At 37.7% G+C, this 26886-nt stretch overlaps 1 protein-coding gene across 8 annotated transcripts in view; it reads right to left on the bottom strand.

Moving 5' to 3' along the window:
• The window catches only part of TFPI (tissue factor pathway inhibitor), a 173016-nt gene that overhangs the window by 34425 nt on the left and 111705 nt on the right, over nucleotides 1–26886 (bottom strand). For 2 of the 8 annotated variants that reach the window (XM_042040378.1, XM_042040379.1), the window contains exon 1: nucleotides 95–477. The exons of 1 other annotated variant lie outside the window; for it this stretch is intronic. The gene's annotated coding sequence lies outside the window, so the exon portion shown is untranslated. Of the gene's footprint in view, nucleotides 1–94; nucleotides 489–26886 lie in introns of those variants that run through there. 5 more of the 8 variants (XM_042040376.1, XM_042040377.1, XR_006018112.1 and 2 more) reach the window with 4 other exon arrangements.

Genomic DNA, 26886 nt, shown 5'->3' with positions numbered 1-26886 from the left:
ATCTGAAGAAAAGCCACCAGCTGATACTGCTTTCGGCAGCTAAAGGGAAAAGAATTACTCAGTTAAAACTGAAAGTCTGTTCCAAAGTACTCACCAAACTCCTAGCAACAGTTCTTGAAGAAAGAGGGAATTCCTGAATCAGAGCTGAATATGATCCTCCCCTATTAATTCACGTTGAAGGGGTGTGGTGTAAAGCTACAAAGGCAGGATTGCAACCTGATCTTCCTAGAGTGGACTCCTGCCTGGGGATTACTCAGCTTGCCGCTGCTCTGGCGTTTTGTCGAGCACACAGGCTCGCTCTGGGTAGAAGTCAGAGATCTGCAGCAGAGGCGGGAATGTTTCCTGTTTAAAGCTCTCATCTGCCTGGAGTTTGGAGCAGCTTTCTAAACAGCACGAGCTAAAATGTAATGCACCTTTAAAGAGTGAGAGACTGTAGGATAATTTATTCATTGTAGCTGGCAGGCTCTGATATAGCTCATGAGGATGCCCTACTCCTTGCCCGTTTAAGAGATGTGGTGTGACGGACTGTTGTGTTTTGTCTGTTTTTAAACGAAGCCATGCTGCTCACTCTGCCCCCAGGCTGCAGCCAGCGGTGTCTGGAGCTGTTTCCAAAGGCTGTTCTGCCTGCAGCTACAACATCCCATCTATTTAAACATCACACCAGTACGTGCTAAAACTCAAGTTCAGCGTCATTAAGAGTACCATGGCTCATGACAGGGATAGGGACCCTCAGAGACCTTGTAACTCGTGGGTGTAGAGAGACACATGTCCGGAATCTTAGTCTTGGACACACAGGATGGGAATTTCCCTGGTAAGGAATTAAACAGTAAGAGAGACAGAAATAACAACTGAAGTACAATAACTTACACAGTCAGTAGCTCAAGGAACACATGCGCACAAGAACAATTCCAAGAAAACTATTTCATTTTCAGATTAGCAGTTTTGCTTTCTATTCTGTTAATGTCTCTCCAGCTCCCACATGCAGACCTCCTAATTTAGTTGCCAGGAATTAATTCAGTTGCCCTCCTAATTTAGTTTGCATTGTAACTACAACATAAAAGGCTTCAGTTAAAACTGGAATCAGACTTTGAAGATGAAAACAAAACTGATTTGAACTTTTAGTATGATCAGAGAATTCCGTTCAGATATGACCTGGCCTAGACAATCACATTAGTCTCTGCCCTGCCCTGAAGCCTGATATCTGTTGTCTGTTGACAGAGGAAAATGTCCCTACCCCAATAGGTATCAATAAGCAGATATAGACAAAAGTACAGCTAGAGTAAACTAAAACAGAGATGCCATGAAAAAAATCCCTTGTACAATACTTGCAATACTCAATAGCTGGCTCTGAAGAGTTCAAAGCTGAGATTATTAGAATTTAGTCATCTGACAGTGCACAGAATTATTCCCAACAAATTGGGAGATCAGGGAATTAAAAAAAATGAAGGTCTGTGTAAGAGGTCAGCATCATTACAAGCCTGATGAACAGACACTGATTGAAAAGGCACAGTGCCAGCTACCCTCTGGCCAAAGAAAAAATCCCTTTACTCCATGTTGTCAATTGGGAACTCTGATCATGAAAAACTGCTTCTGGTGACAGCCCCATTTTTTCCAAGAGCCAAAACAGGAAACAATGTGCCATCCCAGAAAACCCCCTGGCCTGGAGTTCTGTCTTGACTACTGGCCTGCAGAAGGCAAGCAAGGATAACATCTGCATCTGCAAAATGCTTACAACACACAGGTTAAAAACAGCTGACTCTTCCTTGGGACAGAGCAGTGACTTCAGGCCAGGTACTCTACCCTTCTCTCCATCATGTCCTCGTACTACACAGCCTACATTCCTACCACAGTGTGGGAAGCTGCTACTGGTTTTACACTGATAACATCTTTAGGGCCAGCAGGACGTCAGGGAAACGGAAGGTAAGAGCTAACAACTACCCTAACAGCTTCAGAGGACTGGGCCAGGGTCACTGTCCTCTGCAATGTCTGTCACCAGTTTGGGTTGGTGCTCATGCTGACTGAAAGGGAGGAGGGAAACACAGTGAACTACAAATTCAGACTTTCCTATACTGTACATTTTTATTTGCAAATAGTGCATCAGTTTTAGCAGAATATATTATACTTCACCATACTCCTAAGTATACGGTGTTCAGGAATTAAAATGACGCACAAATGTCTAATCTTGTAATTGTTTTAGTGTACCAGAACAGAGATAAAGCAATAAGAAAATTATAAGTTTCGTGCATACATATATAATAAAATTACTTTTTTAAGCTCCATCATTTCTGAAGCAAGATTCACTATGTCACACAGCTGGGAAAACACAAAGGCTTGTGTAAGCTGCTCTTCACACGTGCCTCTCAGTGAGGGTGTGACATTGCTCGAGCTTAAACAACACAGACGTCTGTGATGTCTTGTTGCCCTCTAGTGACGCCACTTGATTTTCCCACTGCTTAGTTCTTCAAAATTTTCCATAGACCTGAGAGCTGCCTGCCTCCTGCCTTCAACAAACTGAATCATAACTGAATACTTCTACCTGGTGCTTAAATTAGATGGGAAAGCACAGGTATTTCTGAATCCTCATAAGGAATAACGAACCCGAGAGCAAGCTGACAGGAAAAACACCACCAGCATAGCTGGCTTAGCCCAGTGAGCTTCAAGGGGGAGCTGAGATGGGGCAGTCACTGTTACCAGGCTCCCAGAGCCTCTCCCTCAGCACAGACACGAATCATCTTCCAGGGCAGGCCTGGTGCCCTTGAAGGGTTTCTGGAAGCACTGACTGTTGCTGTTTTCCCTCCCTGTACAATGGAGCACTGCAACAAACACTGACAGAGGGAACAGTCAGCTACCTATCCATGTCTGCACAGTTAGCAGCGCTTTTGTGCTGAAGTGTTAGATGAACTTAACATTAGCTGATCGTTTTGAGGCCATTGAAGTGTATGTCTGCTTTTCCAGGCTAAGGGCATCTGCATGTCCACAACACACAAAACACTAACTAAGTTCTAAAAGAGGAACGTAGCCTTATTTCCTTTCAGTATGAGTTTTACAAATGGTTCTATTAGTGGTTTATACTTGTTCCATTCTTTTTATTTGGTCTCTATAGTATTTAATATTTAAATCCCAACTAAAAATGCGTGAATGGAAGTGAAAGATCCTCACTAGTGAAAGAAAGATCAGAATCCAGCAACTGTCACTCGAAAAGCTGTCTCTCTGATGCACTCCTCTGTCTCCCCTTATTGTTTCTTCCCTGTAACTTCCTGATCTTATTTAAAAACCATATCTCAAGTGTTTTTTAAAGACTGAAACGGAAATGAACATAGCAGGTGACTATTTTTTTCTGAAAGCAGAACGTTGAGATAGTACAATAAGGCAGCTCCAAAAATTCAGGCTTTGTTTCTGTCCTCACTTCAAAGTAGTAATAGCTAAGTAACACAATAAAGCATAATATTACTAATGGAAATGTAGGAACATATTTAAAAGGGAGAATCTTCAACTCTTAACACCCAAATTTATTTTTTGGGGGGGGTTTGTCTTGGGTTTTTGTGCCTTGAAAGTCAAACCTTTAACAAGGCTGTCAAGGGTAAGTTGGGTAAGTGGACTATCCTAATGTGCTTTTTTTTTCAGGGATGAGTAGTGGAAAGGAATTGAGTGATAGATGAGATGAAAGTGATTATCAGATCAATTTCTTACTAGCTGAAAAGCTTCCCAAGCTGAACTACCCAACCTGTTTGAGAAGCAGCAAGGAATCCATTCAGCATCTGCATCTGCCTTTCTGATTTCCAAGCCCAGTGGTCTTATGTTGAGCAACTGGTTCTCTTGAAATTAAACTTATGTTTTGCCCAGCAGAAGTACAGAGGTTCTTCAGTCAACTGATGCTGCTGTTCTTTTTCCTGAAAGAAGCTGAGCTTTTGAAATTTTCCCTCCGTCAAATCCAGGGCTTAAAAAGAGAACACCCTCCTTTTATTAGGCAGAACACTTTGTCATCTTCTATCCTATAGAAACCCAGTATTAGCATGGCAGCAGAATATAATATTGCCTGTGTTGATACCAGATGAAGCAGGGGTTAAATACCCAGCATATTTAATAATCTGAATATTGTTTAGAACAAGCAGGGAGAAGCAATGTAACCCTACGGATTTAATTTTTCTTTTCTTTCCTGTATCACAATCACACTATTACCTCTTGCCAAAGGACAGATGTGACAAACTTTTGCATTTCTTGTTTCCATTTGGGTAGTTGTTTCCCTTGGAATTCTTTTAATCCATTTTTCTGTGCATTTCTTTTTGCTTATGAACTTACATAACTCATATACTTTTTTAAACTCATTAATTTCTTAAGAGTGAAAACATGGACAACTTGGAGCATGCTTTGAAGTTGAAATCCTAAAGGATTAGTTCCTATTACTACCTTTTTGAAAAGCCCAAAGATAAGCTACTTCTGTAGTAAAATAACAGGAATCAAAGTACAGGACATATCACGTGACATTTTGAATAATGTGGAGATTTCAAGATTCAGTTCCAATAAAAGCAAAATTGGATAACCAAGGAAGTAAGGGGTAAGGTCAGAATCCAATGCCACTCATTTTTAGAGCCAGCAGCTTTATGAAGTGTGAATTTCATTAAAAAACAAACAATGCCTTCAACCAAAACAGAATAAGGGATATCTTATGTAAAAGGACAGTAAGCATTTTGTCACCTTTCATACAAAAGGCGGGTTTCTCATTTCTTTTTGGTCTTTTTATTTCGTTAATTTGATAAAAACTGAAAGAACTTTTCATCATACAGCTGCATTTAGATCTGAAGTAGATCATATCTGCAGCAAAATATGGTAGAAGTACTACCTACTGAATTCTGTTTCATTAAATAATAAAAAAGGGGTGTACATAGGCTCATCAAGCAAATTGCCTCACTGGACAAAACACTTTTTTTTAAATAATATATTCCTTACTTGGCTCATCAAATGTCTAATTCTGAAACAGATCTGGGTTAATTTAACACATAATTTTTCTTGATTACCTATTCATCATGATTTTCATTCTCGTGTGGTGTTTCTGATTATCCTCTTAATGAGACCAGTGTTGCACTAAAGACTTTGGTAAACAAGCCTCTCTTTCCATCCATGTCCTTTAGTAGTGCTCATTCCAAATGCAGACTGAGCCCAGGACTAACTGGCTTAGTCACCGGATGTCACTGTTGCAGCACTGAGAGTTTTGGTATTTTATGTGGAAACAGCAAGCAACTACACTTGTATTTTATTCCTTCATTATTATTATTATTATTATTGGTTTGCATTCCTGCTGAGGCTGCAGTCAGTGCAAGTTTTAATATAAGAAATATTTAGAAGCATTCAGGCCTGAGGACAATTTCTACTTTCAGGGGAAAGTATTTCATTAAACTTTTTAAAACTCTTTCCATTTTAATTTAAAAGTGTGCTCTTTTTTTATTTCCACTGCTCTGATAAGAGATTTTTTTCTGAATATCTTTCTATGAATGCACAGTATACATATTTCTGCCTCTACATATATACACACAAATATATATGCACACACTAGTAGACAAGTAATATACTTATTTATTAATACATATGCACATATAACATTGATATAATATTTCTTTAATCATTCCAAAATAATTTCTGGTAGGTTCATGCAAGCTGTAAATTTAAATGATTAACTATTGCAATACCTAAAATACCTACCCAATGCTTTAACAAAACCAAGACAAAGTTCAAGAAACAACTCTATGTGTTCAGAATGTTGAAAATTGAATAATTTAGGTATGCATATAAGTAGCTTACATTATCAGAGACTTCTTACAGGGGTTTTTCCAAACCCCCTTGAAATGTATTATAGCAGCACCAAAATCATCAATTAGAAGTATAATATGACAGTATTATTTAGCTGTTTCTAACTCTTGGTTAAATGAAACAAAATGAAATTAAATTGAGTGTGCTTTTAGCTAGAAAACCACAAAACAAGCAGAACTTCCCACTCATTGGACTTTCTAGTGATTTCTCAGAAAGCTGTGAGCACACCTGTATTTTCTTTATCTTGACAAAGGAAGAATAGAGTGGAAGTTATTGTCTTTATAAAGCGTATGGCTGGGAGACACTCGTTACAGTTGCTCCTCCAGACTCCACTCAGGCCACCTTCTGTGTCGTTTTGGGTTTTTCAATATGCCAGCTTCTCCCAGGCTGAACCCTCCTCTGTGGTGCGGCTGGGGAAATAAATCAGGAGATGCACAAGCCATGCCATAAGGAATGGCAGCAGGAGTCCCACAGTATGCTCCCAGAAATGTATTTTAAGGGTGTGAGTAAGTGAAGGAGGTGGCAACTGAGGACACCACCATCTGCTGCCAGTTCTGGGGAGCCTGAGCAGCCCGTGAGAGGCATTTCCCGGCAGACAGAGCTGGCGCCGGCCCCAGCTGCCACAGGGCCAGACCTGCTGCCTTCTGCTCCCCCCAGCCCCAGCATGAGTACCCTCCTGCCAGCAGTGCTTCCCAGCATCCCTGCCCCACTTGTCATTTCTGCTCCATCACCTCCTGGCTCCTCATGTCTACACCAGACCCAGAAAGGCAACCCAACGCACAAGCAGGAAACCTGTTTTCCAATCTGCTAAAAACCAAAATAAAGCATTACCAACAAGTACTGTGATAAAGACATGCAGTTCCTGGGCCTGGCTGCTTCCTCCCCAACTCAGTGACTTGCAGCCTTCTGGGTGTACTTTTGGAGAGGAAAAGGCTTCTCTAGGAATCACAGAGACAGTAAAAGTCATTTGGGAAACACCACCTAGACTTTGGTTCTTTTTAGTTGCTATCCAGTTTCTAAGACAGCATCTCTAAGCAAAACAAACTTTTCAAGTGTGTTCAGAAGAAATCATTAGGCAGGTGAGCCCAGCCAGTTGTTCCTGTGACAGTTATTGCAGTGCACACATTTACCAGGGAACAGGGGACAATTGTTTACATAGTGCTTATAACTCTCACAATTGTCTCCCCTCTACTGAGTTCCTGCCTTCCAAAAACAATTTGTGTTTCTCAGCTGACAGAGTCCTACTCCATCTTCAGCAAAGCTTATGCTGCCTAGCAGTGAGAAAAAGATTCCTATTCTTTTAGTATTTAATACTACTTTTCTGGTACTGGAAAACAAGTAATAAATAATGAGATTAGACATGTGGAGGACGTTTAAAACACCAGACTGCACTTCAAAAAAGGCAGAAATGCTGGATTAGAACTGGGGAAAAAAAAAAACAAACAAGCTTGTTTAAAGTCCAGCACCAGGCTGTTTCAAAACTTATCAATCAAGAGAAGACTGTGCCAAACATGTAATACTCTGTACACTGTGATACTGAAACTCATGACATGATACAAATTGTGTGTCACAGGTCCCATCAGACTGCTCCAGATGGGAAAGCCCTTTTCAAATCATTAGGCAAGAGCCACCTTAGATGACTGATATCCATCAAATTAGTCAGTGGTAACATCATTTACTCCTTTCTTCAGAAGCAAAATTACTGCAAGGAAGGTGCTGGATTCAAAACATCTCTTCCATGCAACTCTTTCACAGCAAACACACAAAACAACAAAAAACCAAAACAGATCCTTGGCAAGATTGCCTCTCCCAGGAGACAGAAAATGGAACATAATGTCTTTCACAAGAGTTTTCCATTTTGGCTTGATCATTTCAAAATGAAGAGTAAACATCTGGAATGCTGACCAGGCAAAGCTACTCAAACGTGTGCCTAACTCTAAACGTGTAAGTGATAACTCTGGAATAAGGCAGTACTTTTAAAAGGAGAAGAACACAACAGGTTGCTGCAGAGAAATTCACTGATTTCTCCATTCTTGTCTCATGCAGCAAGTTCAGACCTGTTGGTCTGCTCAATAACTGGGTGAATGAAGCAATTTAAACTGTATCCACAGCAGTTCTTTAACAGTAATGAATTAATGACAGCTCACCTGATTTACTCAGAGTGCTACCAGAGACCAGTCAGAAAGGAATCTGAGAAGTCTGTGGAGGACTGAGAACAATGTAATGATCCTGTTTCACTCATTAGAAAGAAATACAGTATTTAAAGGTGCTTCCTGGGTGTTAAGTACATCCTTAGTAAAGCGAGTTTAACGGGACTGTTCAGAATACTTACCAAAGTTGTATTTACAACATATGGAAAACTGTGTGGCTATTATGGGGAAATCCAAACAATTATAGTAAAATCCTAGTTTGCTGAGTGGCAAATTTTTAACTGGCAAGAATCTCTCACTGCAATATTCTCATCACCTTTCCTGAATTAGCCTATTTTAATAAGAAAACAGGTAGTGAAGGAGGATTTTTCATAAGGCTTGTGTGCTGTTGGTAAAAGAAGATTAAGAATTAATCTATATTTTTCTTTGATCCTCTGCAATCTATTTCTAGAACTACACAAATCTCCACTAGATTCTGGTAGAAGCTGTCAGCTTATTTGATTTCTTTCCAGCCTGGGAGATAGCAAGAGTGATATTTTTTGCTTACTTACACCACAGAGTAACAAAATTTGCTCAGAGCTAAGATGCTGCAATACACACACCCTGCTCTAATGCGCTGGTTAACTCTTCTAATAGACACATACAAATTTCTTTGACAGAATAGCCCTCACAAAACCATGATTCCTGGCACTTACATTTCAAAGAAGCTTTTAATACAAGCTACTTGCAATAAATCAAACACAGAAACAGTTTCTTCTCAAAAACTAAATACAAGCTGAACACAGGTTTTTTATGATCAGAGTGCCATGTTGGACCATATTCAATTAAAAATATTTAAATATTCCCCCCAACAGATTTCATTCCTCCAATTCCATTTTAAAAATGTCTTGCTTGTTGAAGAAATAACTGGTATAGAGATACAAGATATTTGTTCATGGTGGCTTTTCATCCTATCAAGATATTCACGTATAGTTTGACCAAATTAATTTTTCCTTTAAATACTTTGTAATAATAATAGCAACACAACAACAAAAATAATAAATAGAACCAGCATCTTACTTTGACACTACATGCAAAAGAAAGCATGTTACTAACAGATTGATTCAAGTATTTCAAACTTCAAATATTTTGAGGGACAGCTATGATAGATAGGTCCATCATTCCCTCCCGTCCTGCAGTTCTGGAATACACTAGCACAGATTTCAGCCAGGAATGAAAACTAAGAGAAGAGCTATATATGCAGAAAGACAGATTGTGATTTCCTTTAAGAAGGCTCTGTTCATTCAGTTTTTCCTTCCAGTGTTATTTTACAGTGAGCTGTAATAGCGTGCAGAGTATTTGTTACTTGGTCAGGACAGAGAATGCCGAGTTTTGAGGGTAAATCATTTCAGAAGTGTGACAAATGGCAAACTTCTCTCTTATTTTTTTCCCTTACTGCTGAACTGACAAAAATAGTTAGAAGTGTGGAAGCTTTGTAAGTGAGAGAGGCTTGAATAGATTACAGACCCAGACTAGGGTTGGAATTTCTCATACACCAAAATGCAAGAAGAAAATGAAGTTTTTCAGGATCTGTTCCACAGATATGAAGTGATATGTATAAAGGCAAAAGTATTTTTAAATTTCAAGATGTTTCTTCATTTCTGTTACCGTAGTGCAGGAAACAGAAGATGGGACCAAGCAAAACAAGAAAGCAAAGTTGAGTGTTTTTCAGTTATCAGTTGCTCATGAGGAAAAAAAAAAAAAAAAAACATATTCACGACAACATATGCTATTATAATTAACCATTTTCAACATAGGCATCTTGGACTTTACTAAACAATTTTCTTTCTTACACAATGACCATTGGTTGAACTAGTGGTATTGATCAGGATGCAAATTTGGGCTTTTTTGGTTGGGCTTGTATGGTTGGATTTGCTTTTTTTCACATTACGTCAACATTTTAATGAAGAACACAGACATTATCACTGTTTTGTTCCAGCTAAAACAGAAAGATGTTACAGGTTTCTGAATTGTGCTTTTTGGATACAAACTGTAAGCAGGTGGACAAGCCAGCTGGAAAGCAGAAGGAAAAGAAAAAAACATAAAGTTTTAATTGCTCAAAACAAGAGACACTTATTTAAAGATGAATCCCTGCAGAGGTTTTGTAAGTACTTTTGGTAAAATAAAGATATTCATGCTAACATAGATTTTCCCTCAGTAAAGAGAAATTTTCCTGAAACCAAAGTGCTTTTTGCTAAACATAGATGATTCACATCATTAAAAGAAGGTCCTTTGGTTTTTAAAGAGAATACTCACTTTTCTGACCAAAATATCATTCTCAACTATCAATGCTTTTCTCACAAGAGACAGCAGAAAATTTCAACCCAAATATCTGTGTGAATAATGAGCTACCAGTTCTTTCTGCTTATGACATTGAGGAGCACTGATTAATCAATTAAGCAATCTGTTGTCAAGACCTGGCGTGGCTCTAAGGCATAGCAAGGCTCATGTACTTAAAACACCAAACGTGAGAAGGGTTTCTTGGTGATTTATTACTTCTCTTCGGTGAAAAGGACTAAACTTCACCATATTCCATTTGATAATTCTTACTACTGTTCAAGAAGGAAGATGGCATTTCTTCCTTCATTGTTGCCAACTACTCTTCCTGCCTGTGAAATCCAAGAAAGTACCTTCAGCTCTGCAATAACCAGCAGGGTTGTGCACAGCACACCAAGCCTGGAGCTGTCCCCCCAGCTCACAGATGGACCTTTATGCTTTTTGCCAATGCCTGCAACGTGTCTGCAAAGAACCCATTTAATTTTTTGTTTCAAAATGGACTTGAAAGCAGACTGTCTGCTCGGTGCAGCTTTATCAGTAGGTGAGAAAACCCTGTCCTGCTACAATATTCACATCTGAGGTTAAACAGTTCAATATGTTACTGGATGAACATAGGATTTGTGATTTGTTTACCCACTGTATGATATATGAAGATTTTTTTGTTCACATACTTGGAATTTCTAAAATATAAGGATTCAAACAAAAAAACTAAAGCCAAAAACAAACCCACAGAAAAAAACCCCAACAAATAAAAACCCCAAAACACCAACTGCCAACTGTTTTTCCCACTTGCAGGTGATACAGCAAATATTCTCTATATGTGGTACCAAGCAATGGCTGTGGGGAAAAAAGTCAATCCTCCACAGAGTATATTTTTGTATAGTAAAAACTACACACATTCTCTGGTATTACAGCGGCTACTTGTGAGAACATCTCTTCTCCTCCAAAACAAGCAGACTATTTAAAGTGGAAAGCTGAATAATTACCACCTCACAGCTGGAGATACTCCAGCATCCTCTGGCACATCTGCAAGTGTTTGGCACTGGCAGATTTTGGAAGTCCACTGCTCAGAAAAGCAGTTTAACCACTTGAGGGTGAGGAAGCATTCCGAAGGGTTCAGCTGTGTCACTGCATGGCCACGATATGATGCATCACAGTTTTGTAGCACTTGCTCATTACTTTCCATTTTTTCCTCTGCATATCCTATACCTTCTCAGAATTACACATATTAATTAAATTACAGAGGTGTTTCAGTAAACTGGACCATACAAAACCTGTGAGGTACAACCTCTTTGTAGATAGGGGGTTCCTATTTACATTATTTAAGCAAATCTGTGAGTTATTTACTACTGAGTATGCAGAAGTTCTAGCCAGGATTTAGAACACAATTTTTTTTTTTCTGGCATGACACAAATAACATAACCTGATGAGAAACTATGCTATACTTACTGCTGTTGGTATAAGCTTTAAGGCCTTGAAAACAGAACCAGTAGAAAACAAAAACCAGAACCTGAAAACTGGGTATCTTAGCACACCTCAGTAGTAAATAACTCACAGATTTTCTCTGCTTGGAGTTCTGGAGAACACAAAAATACACTGATTACTTTAAAAAGCTTCCTAGGGGAACTTCTGTATCTCTTTGGAAATATGACAGTTACTCCTTTGGTCAATATCACCAGAAAATGATATAAAAATTCATCTCTCAGTCCTAAATTTGTCTCTACATTGTTATTAAAGTCACTGCAATACAATTAATGCTTTCTACACAGAGCAGTTTCCTATCTGAACAAATGCTTCTGATTATAAAGACTTTATCTTTGGAATTAGCCACAGGAAACATGTAGTATATCATGACTAATTAAAAAACTATGCCAAATTACAATTCGTGGCTCTCTAAAGCACACACGAGTCCCCCCCTGGAACATCCACTAGGTCTTCCGTTCAATCACTGAAATCTCTTCAAAAGAAGAAAATTATTTATTAGTCTAACAGTAGTGAATTCTACTGTACAGAATTAAAGAGGTTTTTTTCCAGCATATTTTTAGTCAAATTTTTCTTCCAAAATCGTGATTTAAATCCAAGACAACAGAAAGGAAATTCCAAATGAATGGTGCAGCTAAGGGAGATACAATCCATTTTTGTCTTGCAGGATCAATCCACAGGTCACCTCTCTATTTGCCTGCACATCTTGTAGCTGACAAAGGCTTTATTGTTCCAATTAAAGAGAGAAGCATCTTAGTAGAATGACCTTTTTTCTAACAGTTCCTGCCCATAGTTTTGGATCTAAAGGAGATGAGGAAATAAATACCTGAATGAAGGAATCTTTTTTATTTTGCATGAGGTGCTCTGCTCATCCACAGCTGCTGCATTAAAAGCAGAAAACCCACCCCAAAATGTATGGCATAACCTATTTTCTTAGGATAAACAAGCTTAAAAATTTCAATCGATTTTCTACAAAACAAGGTCAATGATGGCCTGAATTCCTACCATTTCTAACTCACTACTGAAAAGTAAGAAGAGGGAATCAAGGAATAAGTTTTCCTAGTTGCTAGGTGCTCGACCTCTTCCTGCCCAGTCACTGTAATTTTTGTCTAGTTTTTGTTTATTTGTTCAGGTTTCTAAGTCTGAGTCATAGCCATAGAAGTTCTTTGTCTGGAGGTAAGTCAGGTTATACACTGAGTAACCTTCCAGGAAAGACACATCTTTGCATACAACCTTAGCAAAAAGAGATACTGTAACTGAAAAAAAAGGTCTGCAGCAGTCTGTTTTAAGAAGCAACAGATGAAGTGTACAAGTTAATTAGAATCCATTTTCATTTCTTGATGTTGCTTATTTGAGCTGTTTAAGCGTGCCATGCTTCCAGGGATAATGCAGCAGTTTTCAGAAACTATGTATCAATTTAGGACTTTTGAATACCAGACCTAATTAAGACTAAGTTCTTCAAGATACAGTTATTTAACAACCCATAGAACAAGTTATCCTATCTGTTAATACTGTATAAAGTTTTATAAGACAAAATAAACCAGAGAGAGAAAATAGGAAAAGAAAATAACCACTGATAAGAGGGTAAGTAGAAATTATAGCCTCTGGAGAATTAAGAAGTTAACCCTTCAAGCATTATCTGCTGCTATGAAAGTACAGAACAGACCTATTTCACATGAACAGGATTTGAAAGTAAGAATTGTACTACAGGCTGTCAGTGTGAAACATGCAACTAGTAGTCATTAGTAAGCAATTTTATTCATAGACAAAATGTGATGTAAATGGAGCTAAGCCTAAAGCAAGGAAGCTCAGCTCTGTTGCTGTGCAGAGGGTGAGCCTTTGCACTGCTTTCAGCATCCTTGATTAGAAACACTAATTTGATGGCTGAGGAGTGAAGTCACTTTTGAGCCCCACAGCTCTCAAGCCAAGTAAAAAGGAGGCTCACAGTGATACAGCTCTGGACAACTGCAGCAGATCTTCACGAAATTTTCTATTTCATTGCAATAGTATGTTGTTCATTTCCACAAGCCCCCCAAGGTTATAAAATACACATTCTCTTCCAGAAACATGGAGCAGAGAAGCAGGGCCACTTTCCCCAACTGGCTTTTCTTACAAAGCATGTTTTGAACAATGTGCTCACATTGCTGGCTGGTTGTCAAGAACCACATTCTTTACACACAACCACTCTTTTAAAAGAGTATTTCTTTAAGTCGTTGCTGGATCCTTTACATAATGTAAGTAAAAATACTGGGAACTTCAGTAGACACCACGTTTATGAAGCAAAGTCTCTCTGATTCTTGCTTGTCACCATTAACGAGAGCAAACTCCTCTAATGAGTGCTGTAGCAGCTTTGTTGGCTGAAAACCAGTTTACATATTTTAAGATCAGAGAGAAGTATGTTTTAATTGTTATGCATTTCATTATAGATAATGAGTCCCAGTGACCATCAAACAGTGATTATAGAAACACCATTGCTTGCTGTGATCTAAGAAAGGGCAGACACTGACAAATCCTGCTGAAATACTGTTCAAGCTCACTGACAGAGTGTGGTATCTTAGATACTTTATGGCTCCTGAAGGGCCAAAGCCATGAGGAGTTCTACAACAGAAGTATCATTTTTCAAACCTTATTCATGCCAAGGCATTAAACCAGGAGCAGAACAGAATACTTCCTGCCCAAGGCTCCAACATTCCTCTTCCTCAATTTTGGACTGCCGTACAAGGTTTATAACCTCGGTCTGATCCCACACAGGCTCCTCACTGGGACCTTTCCTACTCCACCCACAGCAACATCTGGTCTTGACTAGGCACTAGAGAGTTGAGGAAAAGGAGTACTTCTGGTTTGAGCTGCAAGATTGTGGACTCTTTCTGAAGAATAACATCTTTTTAAACTGTTCTTGTGCTGGAGAGATCACTTAACTTCCCATTGTCACTGTATTCATCTATTAAAAATCAATAAATAAAGCCACAACAAGCAAGGGCTGCTAATTCCTCTTTTATATTTTTAATGTTATGTTTCTTCCTTTCTCCAGTCTCTTCAATACCTTTCCAATCCAAAAGATTGTATAGCAATATTTACAGCAGAATTTTTTGTCCAAAGACAAATATGAAGCACAATACAAGAACACTATCTGTACAACCCTAAAGATATCTGCAGAAACAAATGGTCTCTATGTTATATAAAGCTGCAGGAACAGCTATTATAACTAAATATCATTTACTACAAAACACAAAGTTCTGCCAGTGAAGTTTCCTCATTTCATCTGGCATCAATCTTGTTCTATGTCATAAAAGGGACAATTTCCCTTTCCACTGACTATAGTGCTTGACTAGGAGGGGCAAACCCTTCTGTCCTCTTCTTTGTAACCATTGAAGACAGAGAATTTAAAAGTCTGTTTATTTAATCTTCCCCACGGTTTCTAATAAAATGCACAATACACTGAAATAAGCTGCATGCTTGAATTGGTGCCAGTGGAAAGCCAATCCCTGTTACAGATTTAATTTCCAAATGGATCATACAGTACATTTAACTGGTTTGACTAAAGCTCATCAACAGGTAACACCAACTCTCCCTAAGAGACAAGGAGCGTGTAGCACTATCATTTAACTATAGTCTAAAAGTCAACTTTAAGTCAATACAGCAAGAAAACACTTGGGCAACAGTAACTCGGATTCTTTGAGGGCAGTGGGAGGGTTTTGCATTTGACCATGATAATTCTGACTGTCAAGTCAGTAATTTTCCATTAAAATGCCAAAATCACCAAAATTAAAGCACCCAAAGTCTGAACAAATACAGAATTTATGTCTTAGAGATAAAAACAAGTCTGTAATTGAACCTGGAATATTTGGAACCGGAATAAAGGTAGTTCTTCAGGAAATGCAAAGCCTGTCAGAAACCAAGACAACATCTTCCAGCTCACATCGACAGAATGAACTATTTGGATAGCATGCTTTTTATCCTTATTATCTTACAGAGGACAGCTGAAAAGTTCCTGGTTGCAGTTTTAACCTGTTTCAGTTTGTGTGTCTGCAATGTAATATTCATACTAAAATGTAACCCATGATGGTAACTTCAGGGTTTACCTACACTGTCACTGGAACTTGGACATTAACTCCAGAGAAAAAAGTGACGCTTTTATTTTCTCCATGGCATCTCACTGTAGGAAGACCACCTTTAATTCTGGAAAAACAGCCAGTGATTAAAATGTAGACCAAATATTACAAGCTCTTTTTGAAAAGAACATTTACACAAACTTTCTGAATTCTAACCTACAAACACACAAATCATTACACATATATTTTACACATTATGTGAATCTCTACCTATGATTCACAAGTAAGTTATAAAAAAAAGTTACAGACTATAATTCTTTGGTACAGACTATGATTTCTCTGGTACTCTATGCTTAGACAGGAATATGACATCATCTAAATGTATAATTTTGTCTACTATATGCTACTTTTATAGATATTATTTTTAAAGTTCAAAACAAAAGAAAGCAACTAAAATATTTTAGAAGTATTTCTTTAAAATGTATTTGAGTTACTTTTTTCATTTTTGGTCAGACAAATTAACGGGAAGATTCTACTTTAATACCTCTCATAATTTCGCAACAGTACAAAATGACCTAAGCATGGATAGGAAAAATTAAATTTTGAAAACAAAAGTTATAATTCTAACCTCTGAAACGAGAAGCTCCAGCAGAGATGCTCAATACCCATAGAACATATTTTGTGCCTCACCCACCTCTTCCAGCCTAAAAGGAAGGAAAGACAGTCCTAATCCTAGGAAGCAACTGCGAGTGTGACAGGAAGAGCACTGAAGGCTGCAAATTAAAGGAGCTGACTTTTTATTAGAACTCTCTAGTATTGAGCAAAATCTTTGATTTAAAGACTTGAGATAACAAAGATAGCCCAGTGCAATTATACAAGCACCCCGGTACCCGATTATCCTCACCACATGCATCTTATTCCTTAAAAGAATATGCTGCTCTTGATTCCCAAAACAGGGTTTCCTTGTTATAAAGGCAGCTATCAGCAATTTCCTCCCAAGCTATTGTAGGAGCACAAAGACAACAACATTTTACTTGTTATTAGAATTCAAATAATTTCATTTCTCATTTATATTCACTCATTTCCTCCCCAGCCAATATCCAGTTACTAATTAACTTTGCCAGGAGTGAGGGCCACTATCTAAAGCCTAATAATATTTCAAATCAATCTACCAAATATACATCACAGAGCCAGACAAGTGTACTTACTACAAAATAGTGTAACTATGCCATTTTTCTGCATTTTCTATACGTGCTAAAGTAAAAATCCCTCAAAGGCCAGCTGCTCAATCAGCAGTACCACTTGAAGTAGGAATTTTGGACTAACTCAATTTAATGCAGTACCAAATAATGTCCCCTGAATGGCTACTCTGTGATAGAGTTAATTGGCAAAATGCTGCTGACATCCCACACAATTAAACAGAATAATTTTTTAATTTCACCTGGATTGGAATGAGATATAGAGTTATTAAGCAGTTCAGCAAAAGGAAGACAGAAATGTATTCATGTCTTTTGCAACTTTCACTTTGGCACAGATTTCATAGAAGCAAAAAAAAGGAAATGTATAAAGATTAAAACTCTGTAGTGATTATAGATTTGCCGGTACTAATCTGAAGTTATAAAACTGCTATATGATAAAATGCTATATTCTATAAACATTCTTATTTTGATTTCAGCTACTGCAGTATGTTTTAATGCAAATACAGTTAAAGGGCTTACTGCAAAAAGAAATAAAGCTTTTAAAAGAATTTAGAAGAAGAAATATGAAAGAAACTTGCACATTCCTTGTGCATCGAGAAGAAAGCTTTGTACAGTTGCCCTGCACTGTAATCTTATTAATGTTTTTCTTTATAAAAAATAGAATCTTTCTCAAACTTCTCTCCTGCAAGGCTATTAAACCATGTCTATATACAGATTAACAACCACCTAAAATGTTGTGTATGGATTTGGGAAGTAAGACATCCTTTAAATGTGGGTGGGCTGTACAAATAGTGATAATTTACCATGAAACAGTTTTCAATCACAAAAAGTCAATCCAATAAAACACAATTTTCCTTGGGAATATACCAATGGAAAGCTACAATCAAATCTATGCAGAAAGCCAGAACCTGAAGACATTTGCCAAAAGTATCAGTATCATTTAGGGCTAGTTGCTTAAAAGATAAAATGATCTCAGTCAGGTACTCTTCTTGCTAGTCTCCTTTTCATTTGCCTTTTTTGTTCTGTGACTTATAAAACTAACACTAGCAGCAATATGAGAAGTCTGGACTCTCACCCGCCACAGCAGAATAAAATTCTTAAACTGTTTAAAAAAATGAAAAATCATTTAATACTAAACTCATCTCAGTAGTTAGATGAAAAACTGCAAACTGTTATTGCTTATACAACAAAGAAGATTCCTTCTTTCAAGCCTTCTTATGGACTTGTACTTCAGCTCCAGAAAATAGTGACTTATCCAGAGTTCCAAGTGTGTTCTCCAGTTAGGTAGTTTATTTTTTCAAAGGATGATTTGTCTACAGCAACAAACAATCTTTGCTCTCTGGCACAGGCCATACTTATTACATAAAGCTGTAACAGGAGAAAGTGTATCAAGTACTTGAGGGTTTATCTTTCTTCAACATTATGTGATGATATTACTAAAACCATGTGAGACATTTTCAGTATTTCAGGCTTTTTTTACATTTATGTTTCTAGCATTAGATAATGATCAGGCTTTAAAAGTCACTGGGAGTTGTATCAAAGCTGCTGAAAATCAGATGTACTTTTGCCTCCCTCTCTGCCTGAATTTACTGTTAGGACTTGAAAATGTAGAAATCCAGGTACGACTACAGAGATGAAAATGAATATTATCAAAGCAGATGAAGTCAGCAGGACAAATATCTCTTGGCCATCTTTTGGTGAAAGACTGGCATGGGTTACAAGCAACAGAGTCACACTACGTGACAAAGATGATGAGATATTTAATAGCAAAAAAATGAACAGGACTCTTAAGCAAACTGAGATGGAAGCTGAATGAGTGCACATCTCTAAAGGGTTAATAACCACTTTGCAATGAAATTGTCCTTTTACATCCTGACTGCCTTGGCCTAAGGCTAGGGTAGGAAAAGGGAAAAAATGTCATTCTAAGACTGGAGAAGAATGGGAATTGCCACAGAAAGTGCAGTGCAGCAAACTCCTGTCCCCACTGGGCAGGTGTCTGACATGGACAGACAATGATTGTTGTCAGGAATGGAGCAGAGTTAGTGTGACTATGGAATGGGGACAGCAAAACATGAGACAAGTTGCCTTCTGCAGCTGGAGGCTGGTTCACATCATTGATTTCCCTCCCTTCAGCTCAAGCTGGCAGTTTCTGCCACAGCATTCTACATTTGCCTGGTACATTTTTGTGCCCTTACTTTTAACACAATCTCCACAACTCATGTGATCTGAGTTTCTCCTGCTGGACAAGACAATGTTGAGAACATTTCTAAAACTAATGCAGCTACTGCTTCTGCTCAGTGTGAAGCCAGCTGTGCTACAGACCTTCCTGTTCTGATACACATATGGATTAGGAGGACCAAAATTGCTGCCTTGTCAGCAGCACCTCTGCCTGCAATGTGACTTCTGTAGGTAATGCCTTAACCAGACACAGAGTGCATTGTGGTCAATACACTTCTCTGCCTTTTTGAGAAAAGACAAAATTGTTTGCTCTTACTGACCTTAGTAACTTTTATAACCTTGTTTTACTTGGAAATAAAATTTGTTTGTCATCCTTTTATCTCTGAGGGTGTATTTACAGCTTTCTCTGACATGAAACAGCAAAGGAAAATGCTCTAGTGACTCTCTAAATCACACTCATTCAATATGCTTTTGCTCTGCTCTTTGTTATTTCTGTCTAAACTGAATCAACTTATCTTTCTGATCTCTTTCTTTAGGGAAATCCTTTCTTCTTTAATCTTATTGATTTCCCTCTTGTACCCTATCTGATTGACAGTAGGTTAACTGGGCATTGTATTTAAGGCAGCACATGCCTTTAATGAAAGTACAGTGCAAACATCGTAACTTAATTCCATGACATCCTTTCATCATTGCAATATAAAATAATTGCATCTGGTCATCTTATTTTCTTGATAACATCTTAGAACTTGTCATCAGTGTTTTGCCACAACTACCATTTCCTTCTACCTTATTTTCACACAAAGCAACCTTGGAGAATTACTTGGGATTAGCTAATACTGTTTTAAACCTTAATTGAAATAGGAATATATTTATCACCTATTCCTTCTTGGGGGCTTTAGGGAACACTTTAGACTTCACAGCAAATTTGTTTTAGCAAAAAACCCAAACAAACCCAGAAAATTTATACAGATTTTGTAACCTCAATTATACACTAAGTCTCTTCAAAGCACATACCATGTAAAAAAATAAATCAATTACAATACAACACTGCAATCTATAAATGAAGAGGTGACCTATTGACTTTCTTAGGTGGAAGCAATAGGCATTACTAAAAATCAGCAACGATTGCAGTACCAACAAAATACGTAAAGATGGCCTGTTGCTCACTTAACACCATTCACTAATATAGTCAAAAGTAATTGAAAGTAATTGCAAGTTAAACCTGTCTCCTACCCTCTAGTAACTAACCTGTCTGGTGTTTTTACAACTGGTCTTGTCTGTCTCTCCTGGCATGCTCTGAGATCCCTGAGCTCTCGTCTGTGTGCAGTGGTCAGTGAGTGCAGACTTCACTGTGGGTCAGAGCACATTGCTAATCAGGAATTTTACCAAAAACCTGACATGGAAATTTTACCATGAAAACTGAACATGCCTGTTAATAGTATGAAAAGCCTTTAAACAGATAGTTGCCAAGAACCACCAACCATTGCAGTAACAGAATCTGGCAATTTACTTAATTTTATATTTTGCTACCTTTTTCTTTACTTGATGCAGAGGAAGAGGGATTGAAACATTCAGACATTGGACATAGGAAACCAATCCACGCACTCAGCATAAAGGAGACCTAATATCCTTTCCTATCGTCTAAATTCCTTTGCAGACTCCTCTCTTTGTGGAGTTCATTCACAGAACATAGGCACACTATCTTCTCTCTTCACTCCAGCAAAGCTGCTTTTCTATAAACGTCTGGCAGACTTATAAAACAAGGGTATCCCTGTCACCCATAAAATAATAAGACAGATAATTTTAGGAACTTTTCCACAGAACTTGGAACTATATAGCACAGAAAAAAGTCATTGCAGTCTGGCTTTGCTTTTTTGTAGAGTTATGAAAAGTTTCAACTGCTTGTAAGAGAAATGCCGGTGTTTAACAGCTACCCAAGCCTCCTCTAATTTTGGAAGCAGTTTCGTTTATGCTGAAACCTGCCCCACAGAAAAACAAATTATTTCAAACCAATAAATGACACAAATGAAAGTAGCAAAAGAAGTAGACTTTGTCAAGTTTTATTAAGGTATTTATATCTGCTAATACAATAGCCAGATATGATTTCTGCTTCTATCTTGGATAGAGAAACATGCTGCATGAAAAGCAGATTATCAGGAAGGTTCATTTCTTTGAAGAGCTGGGTATGAGGTCTGCTGCATCTATTTCCCTGTGCAAATTGAGTCCTGTTTTTAAGAGTTGGCACTGAAAAATAATAACCTGCAGTGCCTTTCCCATAAAGTTGATCAATTTCAATAAAATTAAACTTTTCCCTACTACCAAAGACCAAAATGAAAATCTTTTAGTGATCCAACAGCTGCTTTTTTGTTTGTGTGCCGAATAGTGCCCTTAAATGGGATGTCACAAAGTGAAAAAATATCCAGCTTACAGAGTAGCATATGACATACATGTCCAGTTGTGATCACCCAGAATTCCGTTCATCCTTCTTTATTCCCATCCACCTTCACACAAATATTCTTATTTTTGAGGGATTGCTTTAGGATAAACAGTGTCTCTCTCACCTGAATTACCTCACTTACTACCTTGAGGTCTTTGTTTAAGTACCTTACTCATTTAAATCACACAGCCTGTTGCACTGGATCTTTCTGGGTGAACGGAAGAATAAATTACTAGTTTGGAAGCCTCATGATTTTTTCTGTGTAAAAAAAATTTCCACGAGGTGAGCATAATTTCACCTTCAGCTTTTTCAGTAGCAAACAAAAAAAAAAAAACAAAAAAAAAGGCTTAATTTCCTTTGATGGAGTTCATTGTTTTCACAGTTGGGTTTAATTTTGGGGTGGGGTTGTTTCTGTTTCTTTCCTTGTTTTTCTTAATATTTAGGTGACCAGTTCTACTACTAACATCTGTCTAGAGTGGATTTATAAAAAAAAAAATTCTTGATTATTTGTGTGTGGTCAAACCAAAAATTAAGTGTCAGAAGAGGCTGGTGGATGACAAGGAGATGTCTCAGTCTACATTCATTATGCAGCTAGGTAGAATAGTTTGATCAGCAACAATTTCACCTTCAGGAATACAAGCTGGAAAGGCCAAAGTACTCAAAGTACCACCCCTGCTGCATATATCAACAAATCCAAAGGCACAGGCCTTCACTCTATAAACTGAATTGCACCTGGAACTGTTATTAGCCAGTTATGCAGAGAAATGAACAGACACAGCAAGCAGCACCTCTGTAAAACAAAAGAGAAAATTACAGCTCATGAAATAAATATTCTCTCCATTTAGGCAGAGCTACTTGTCCTTCACTTATTTTCTCACACTGCTGACAAAATAATGAGAAAAACTCCACCCTTTTCACCCTTATGTCCACAAAGCGATTGACAGTTTCTTCCATCTGACCCCACGTGGCACTACTTCATGCAAATATGAATAACAAGATAGAGAGGGAACTGCCTTCAATGGGCTCAAGTACAGGATTTCCAAATGCTATGCAGGAGGCATTACTGAGCTATATTTACCATACATTGTCTATCTCACTTATTTAGGGTGTGTTTAAAGCCTGGCAGAGCAGCAATGATTACTGGATGAACATAAATCCTCCAGTAATAGCACTATTCCTGGCCTGGAAAACCCAGGCAGTCCCAGAAGAGCCCTTAACACATTTCTTCCTCTCAAGTAAATCCAGTGCAAGGGTCAACAACTGTGAAGAGAGAGCCTGTATGGCATATGCTCTGTTATTGAATTTTTGTAGCAATATTAAAACTGCAGCACAGAATAATTTCTAAAGATTCACTGAAGCAAAGTGTAAAATGTTGTCACTTTTCCCACCAATCAGATATTCTCCCTCCCAGGAAGATACCACATTTATTTCTGTTGAACAGCTTTTAACTTAGACCTAGCAACATATTTTAAGGCTTCAGGTTTGGGCATACATTTTGCAATTAAAAACCAAACCAAAACACCCCCAACAAAACAAAACAAAAAAACCCACTGCACAAACCTCCTCCCCCCCATAAACCCTAACAAAACCCCTTGTTTAAGCTGTATGTAAATTTAAGGCACTGCATACAATATTAAAATGAAATTCAGTAGGCACTGGCATACTAGGACATTTTGCATTCAGAGGTCTCATGCATTTGTGACTTCTGAGACATTTCTCTGGGAGATCCAGGCAACTTGAATTCTCATATCTTGCTCTTTCAAAAGGCCAGTAATTTCAACACTCTTGCCCAATTCAGAAACATGAATCATTCCACATAAAGGAGACACAGGATGCAAAAATGTACCAGTTACTTATAAATCTCAGCCGTGTTTGTACTTAAGGGTGAACTCAGATTCTGTGGTTTTAATCAGTAAAAAACTTCCTAAAGTACAGAAAACCCTCCTATGAATCCAGAGAAAATTTGACACTACTAAAAACCCTTTTTTTTCCCAGCCCTTTATTTAGATTAAGAGGCAAAACCTGAAAACTTTTGAAAACTGCATCTCATTAAGCTTCCTGTCATGTTCTCTGATCATGTAGTTTCACACAAAATATTTCTTCAATACAACAAATTTAACATGTAATGTTATACCATATTTCATACATATTACATAGTATGTTACTCCATTTTTGAACCAAGATTAAAGATGGAAAATGCTTGTAACAGCAGCTATGCAATCATCACAAATAGTCCTGAACTTTCAATAAGTACAGAATCCATTTGTGAATCCTGTTGTAGATCTAAATAGATTTCCTTTAAATACCCATAGGTGGTGCTGAAATACCACTGTTCCTTTAAAAAGCAACAATCACAAAGTAACTGTAGCACAGCTACCCACTAAGATGGGTATTACTCCTGGTTGTGCAGATTTACCTCAGGGAAACATAGGTGAATCGCAATTTGAGTGCAATATTAGTGTTTTCCTCAGGCACTTACCACAATAGATTTCCCTCATATGGTCATGATGCCTTATAGCCAAGAATGTAGTTGCAAAATATGAGGCTATTTTTTTAATTGATGGAAATACCCAATAAAAACAACTGGCACTGTGAGAATGTAGCTGTCATGAACATGGCATAATGACAAAGGAAAAGAAACATAAACATGTTTTGCCAAGAATTTCCCTTTCAGGTTGCACGGTTCACCCTGATAATCATAAATTTTGCCATTCAGTATAAATAATGACACTGAAGCTACTAATAATAGTTGTCTGGGCATCAGCCCAGTTCGCTGAAATGAAGCAGAACTAACTGGCTTCTCCACAAACATATAACGGAAAGGAACAAAATCTTTGCCAGGCATAATTAACATGTGGTAACATGGTAATCAATACCAGATGAATCCATACTTTCTGGTTTCAAAAAATGCATAATAATTCCACACTGGTGCTTACTTATAGAGAAACTGAAGTGCTAGCAGTTATGAACATAGTTTATGGTAAATGCCATAGCTTGAGCCATTTCCTGTAATGCTAACACTCAACAATTTCCAAATTCTATTCAGCCATGTAAAACATGAAACTTGAGAAAACAAGTTACAGTAACAAAATTAATTTAATATTTCTATAATTTTAAAAACATAAATAGTGCACAGTGGAAAAATTGTGCCATCAAAAATTTGTATAAATAATTAAGTGCTTATGAAGTTTTTGAACAAAGGTTTATGCACATCACATAAAACAACTGAATGATGTGAAATGTAACAGTTAATGGACCACTTAGTCCCCGAATACATCTCTGGCCATTTTAAAAGTCAAAACATGCAGAACACCAAACTGCCTCTCCCTCATCTTGCACCATAAGCTACAAGTCACAGAAGTGCTTTTCCTCAGTGCATTATAAAACCCACAAAACACAGAAAGCTACACTCACCCCTCAATTCTATCCCCTCAATTTTTCTCTCAACAAGAGAAAAAAAAAAAAATAAGACTAATACATTAAGTTCCTAAAAGAATGGGAAAATTTCTAAAACCAATAAAATATTTATTTATTCATTTTCACATTCCTTTAGTTGTAAATTTAAGCTACTTTCAGAAAACAAACAAACAAAATTAGGTTGCACGGGAAGTAGAATTCACACAGAAAGGAGGCCTTTACACTGCATTCCTTCACAAAAGTGTACATCACCCTTTCACTCAGCATGTTCTTTTGATTAAGATATAATCCATGTTTTCTTTTTTCCCCCACCATCTTCCAGGCATTCCAGCTTCCTTGTAGCTAATTTTGAAGTTTAAATCCAGTACAAGGTGACTAAGATGCAGTAGGGCAGTGCAGCATACACAGACAGGTTTAAAATGGGATGTGAAATCCACAGAGACCTTGCTGCTGCTTCACAGCTAAGGCAGACTCTTGCACTAGACATTCAAGGAGATTGTCTTCAGGCCTAGTTCAGAAACGAAAATAAAAACAAATATTAATTTTGTCAAGGCCATCTCACTGAAAAAAGCTGCAAGCCTGCACAGGATGAACAACTCAGTTATTTCCTTTGGAAAATCTTCACCTATATTTGACCACTGCTCCCCAGAGCTCTTTTTGGATTACAGGGCGCTGTTAGTCTTCAATGTTGCTTCCTAATGTCTTCCTGAACTTGTGTCACATATTTTAGTCGGAAAAACTGGATTAAAAATTAGTAGTAATAGTGAAAAATAATTCTTGAGAAAAACAAAAGTAATGTTTACCGTCTATTTTTTGATCTTTGGCAAACTTTTAGACTCACTTCTAGATTTATAGAACTGATTTAAGTTGCCTAAAGAAGCTGCAAAAAAGTGGAATTCCTTTGAATAAGAACAGTTTTAGTACCCCAGCAAAAGGTAGACAGCAGACAGTCAGACACATTGTGGTTAATGTGTAAAATTAAACTTAATTATACTTCTATTAAGTAGTTTGATTACACAGGGAGTGTTTAAGCTAACACGAACAAGTTGTTAGATTAGACAAGGGAGCTTTATTTGGCAACATTTTGATTAATTCAAGTTGTTAGGAAAAGGACTTCAAACTTAAGTAGTACAAGCATAGTGCTAATGACTGCTATGACATGGATCAATCATTCCATAGGCAGACAGCAATGCATCCAAATGCTGGCATTTGTAATGATATATTTGTGTTGAGATTGTAGCTCAATATTGTCACCAGAATCAGAAAATCTGAGACAAAAATATTAAAAAAAAAAAAAGTAAATTTAAAACCCTACTGACTCAGAGTTTCAGCTGAACTTGACAGGTGCATTTTACAATCAGCATATTTCAAGGTTGCTCCACTTGAAGGTTTAGTAAACTAATCAGAATGACCTGGTGGTGGTCTGGTCATACCTACCCACATAGCCTAAAAGGTCCTCTTGGCAGGGGAATGGGCACTGGGTGATCTTTGTCTTCCAACCCAAACCGTCCCATGCCAGACTGGAAACCTGACTCAGTAATGTGTTTTATCAGTTTAGCAATAAGGCAACTCTGAGCTGGCAGCTACATTCCAAAGCCACCCTAAAAAGTGAGATGCCAAAACTCCTCATTTGGCCTATTCTGTGTACCCTGTCTCTGACACGGGACTATATTTTGTACATCCAGATACATTCAGGGTGGAGAAAGAAAACATCTAGCACATATGTAGCCATTCATCTGAGAAGCTGAGGGGAAACAAGACAGTAACTGCAACCAGATTTGAGTTGTCAACACTGAAGTTGAAGCTTTATCTAAACTCTTGTTGATTTTCATGTTATAAAAGAACCAGTG

This window comes from Corvus kubaryi, unplaced genomic scaffold, assembly GCF_017639235.1.
Source record: "Corvus kubaryi isolate FWS band 111438036 unplaced genomic scaffold, C.kubaryi_AGA036_p1.0 37396, whole genome shotgun sequence".
NCBI lineage: Eukaryota > Metazoa > Chordata > Aves > Passeriformes > Corvidae > Corvus > Corvus kubaryi.
Note: the sequence above shows the minus strand (reverse complement) of the source record. Positions and strands in the feature narration are given on the sequence as shown.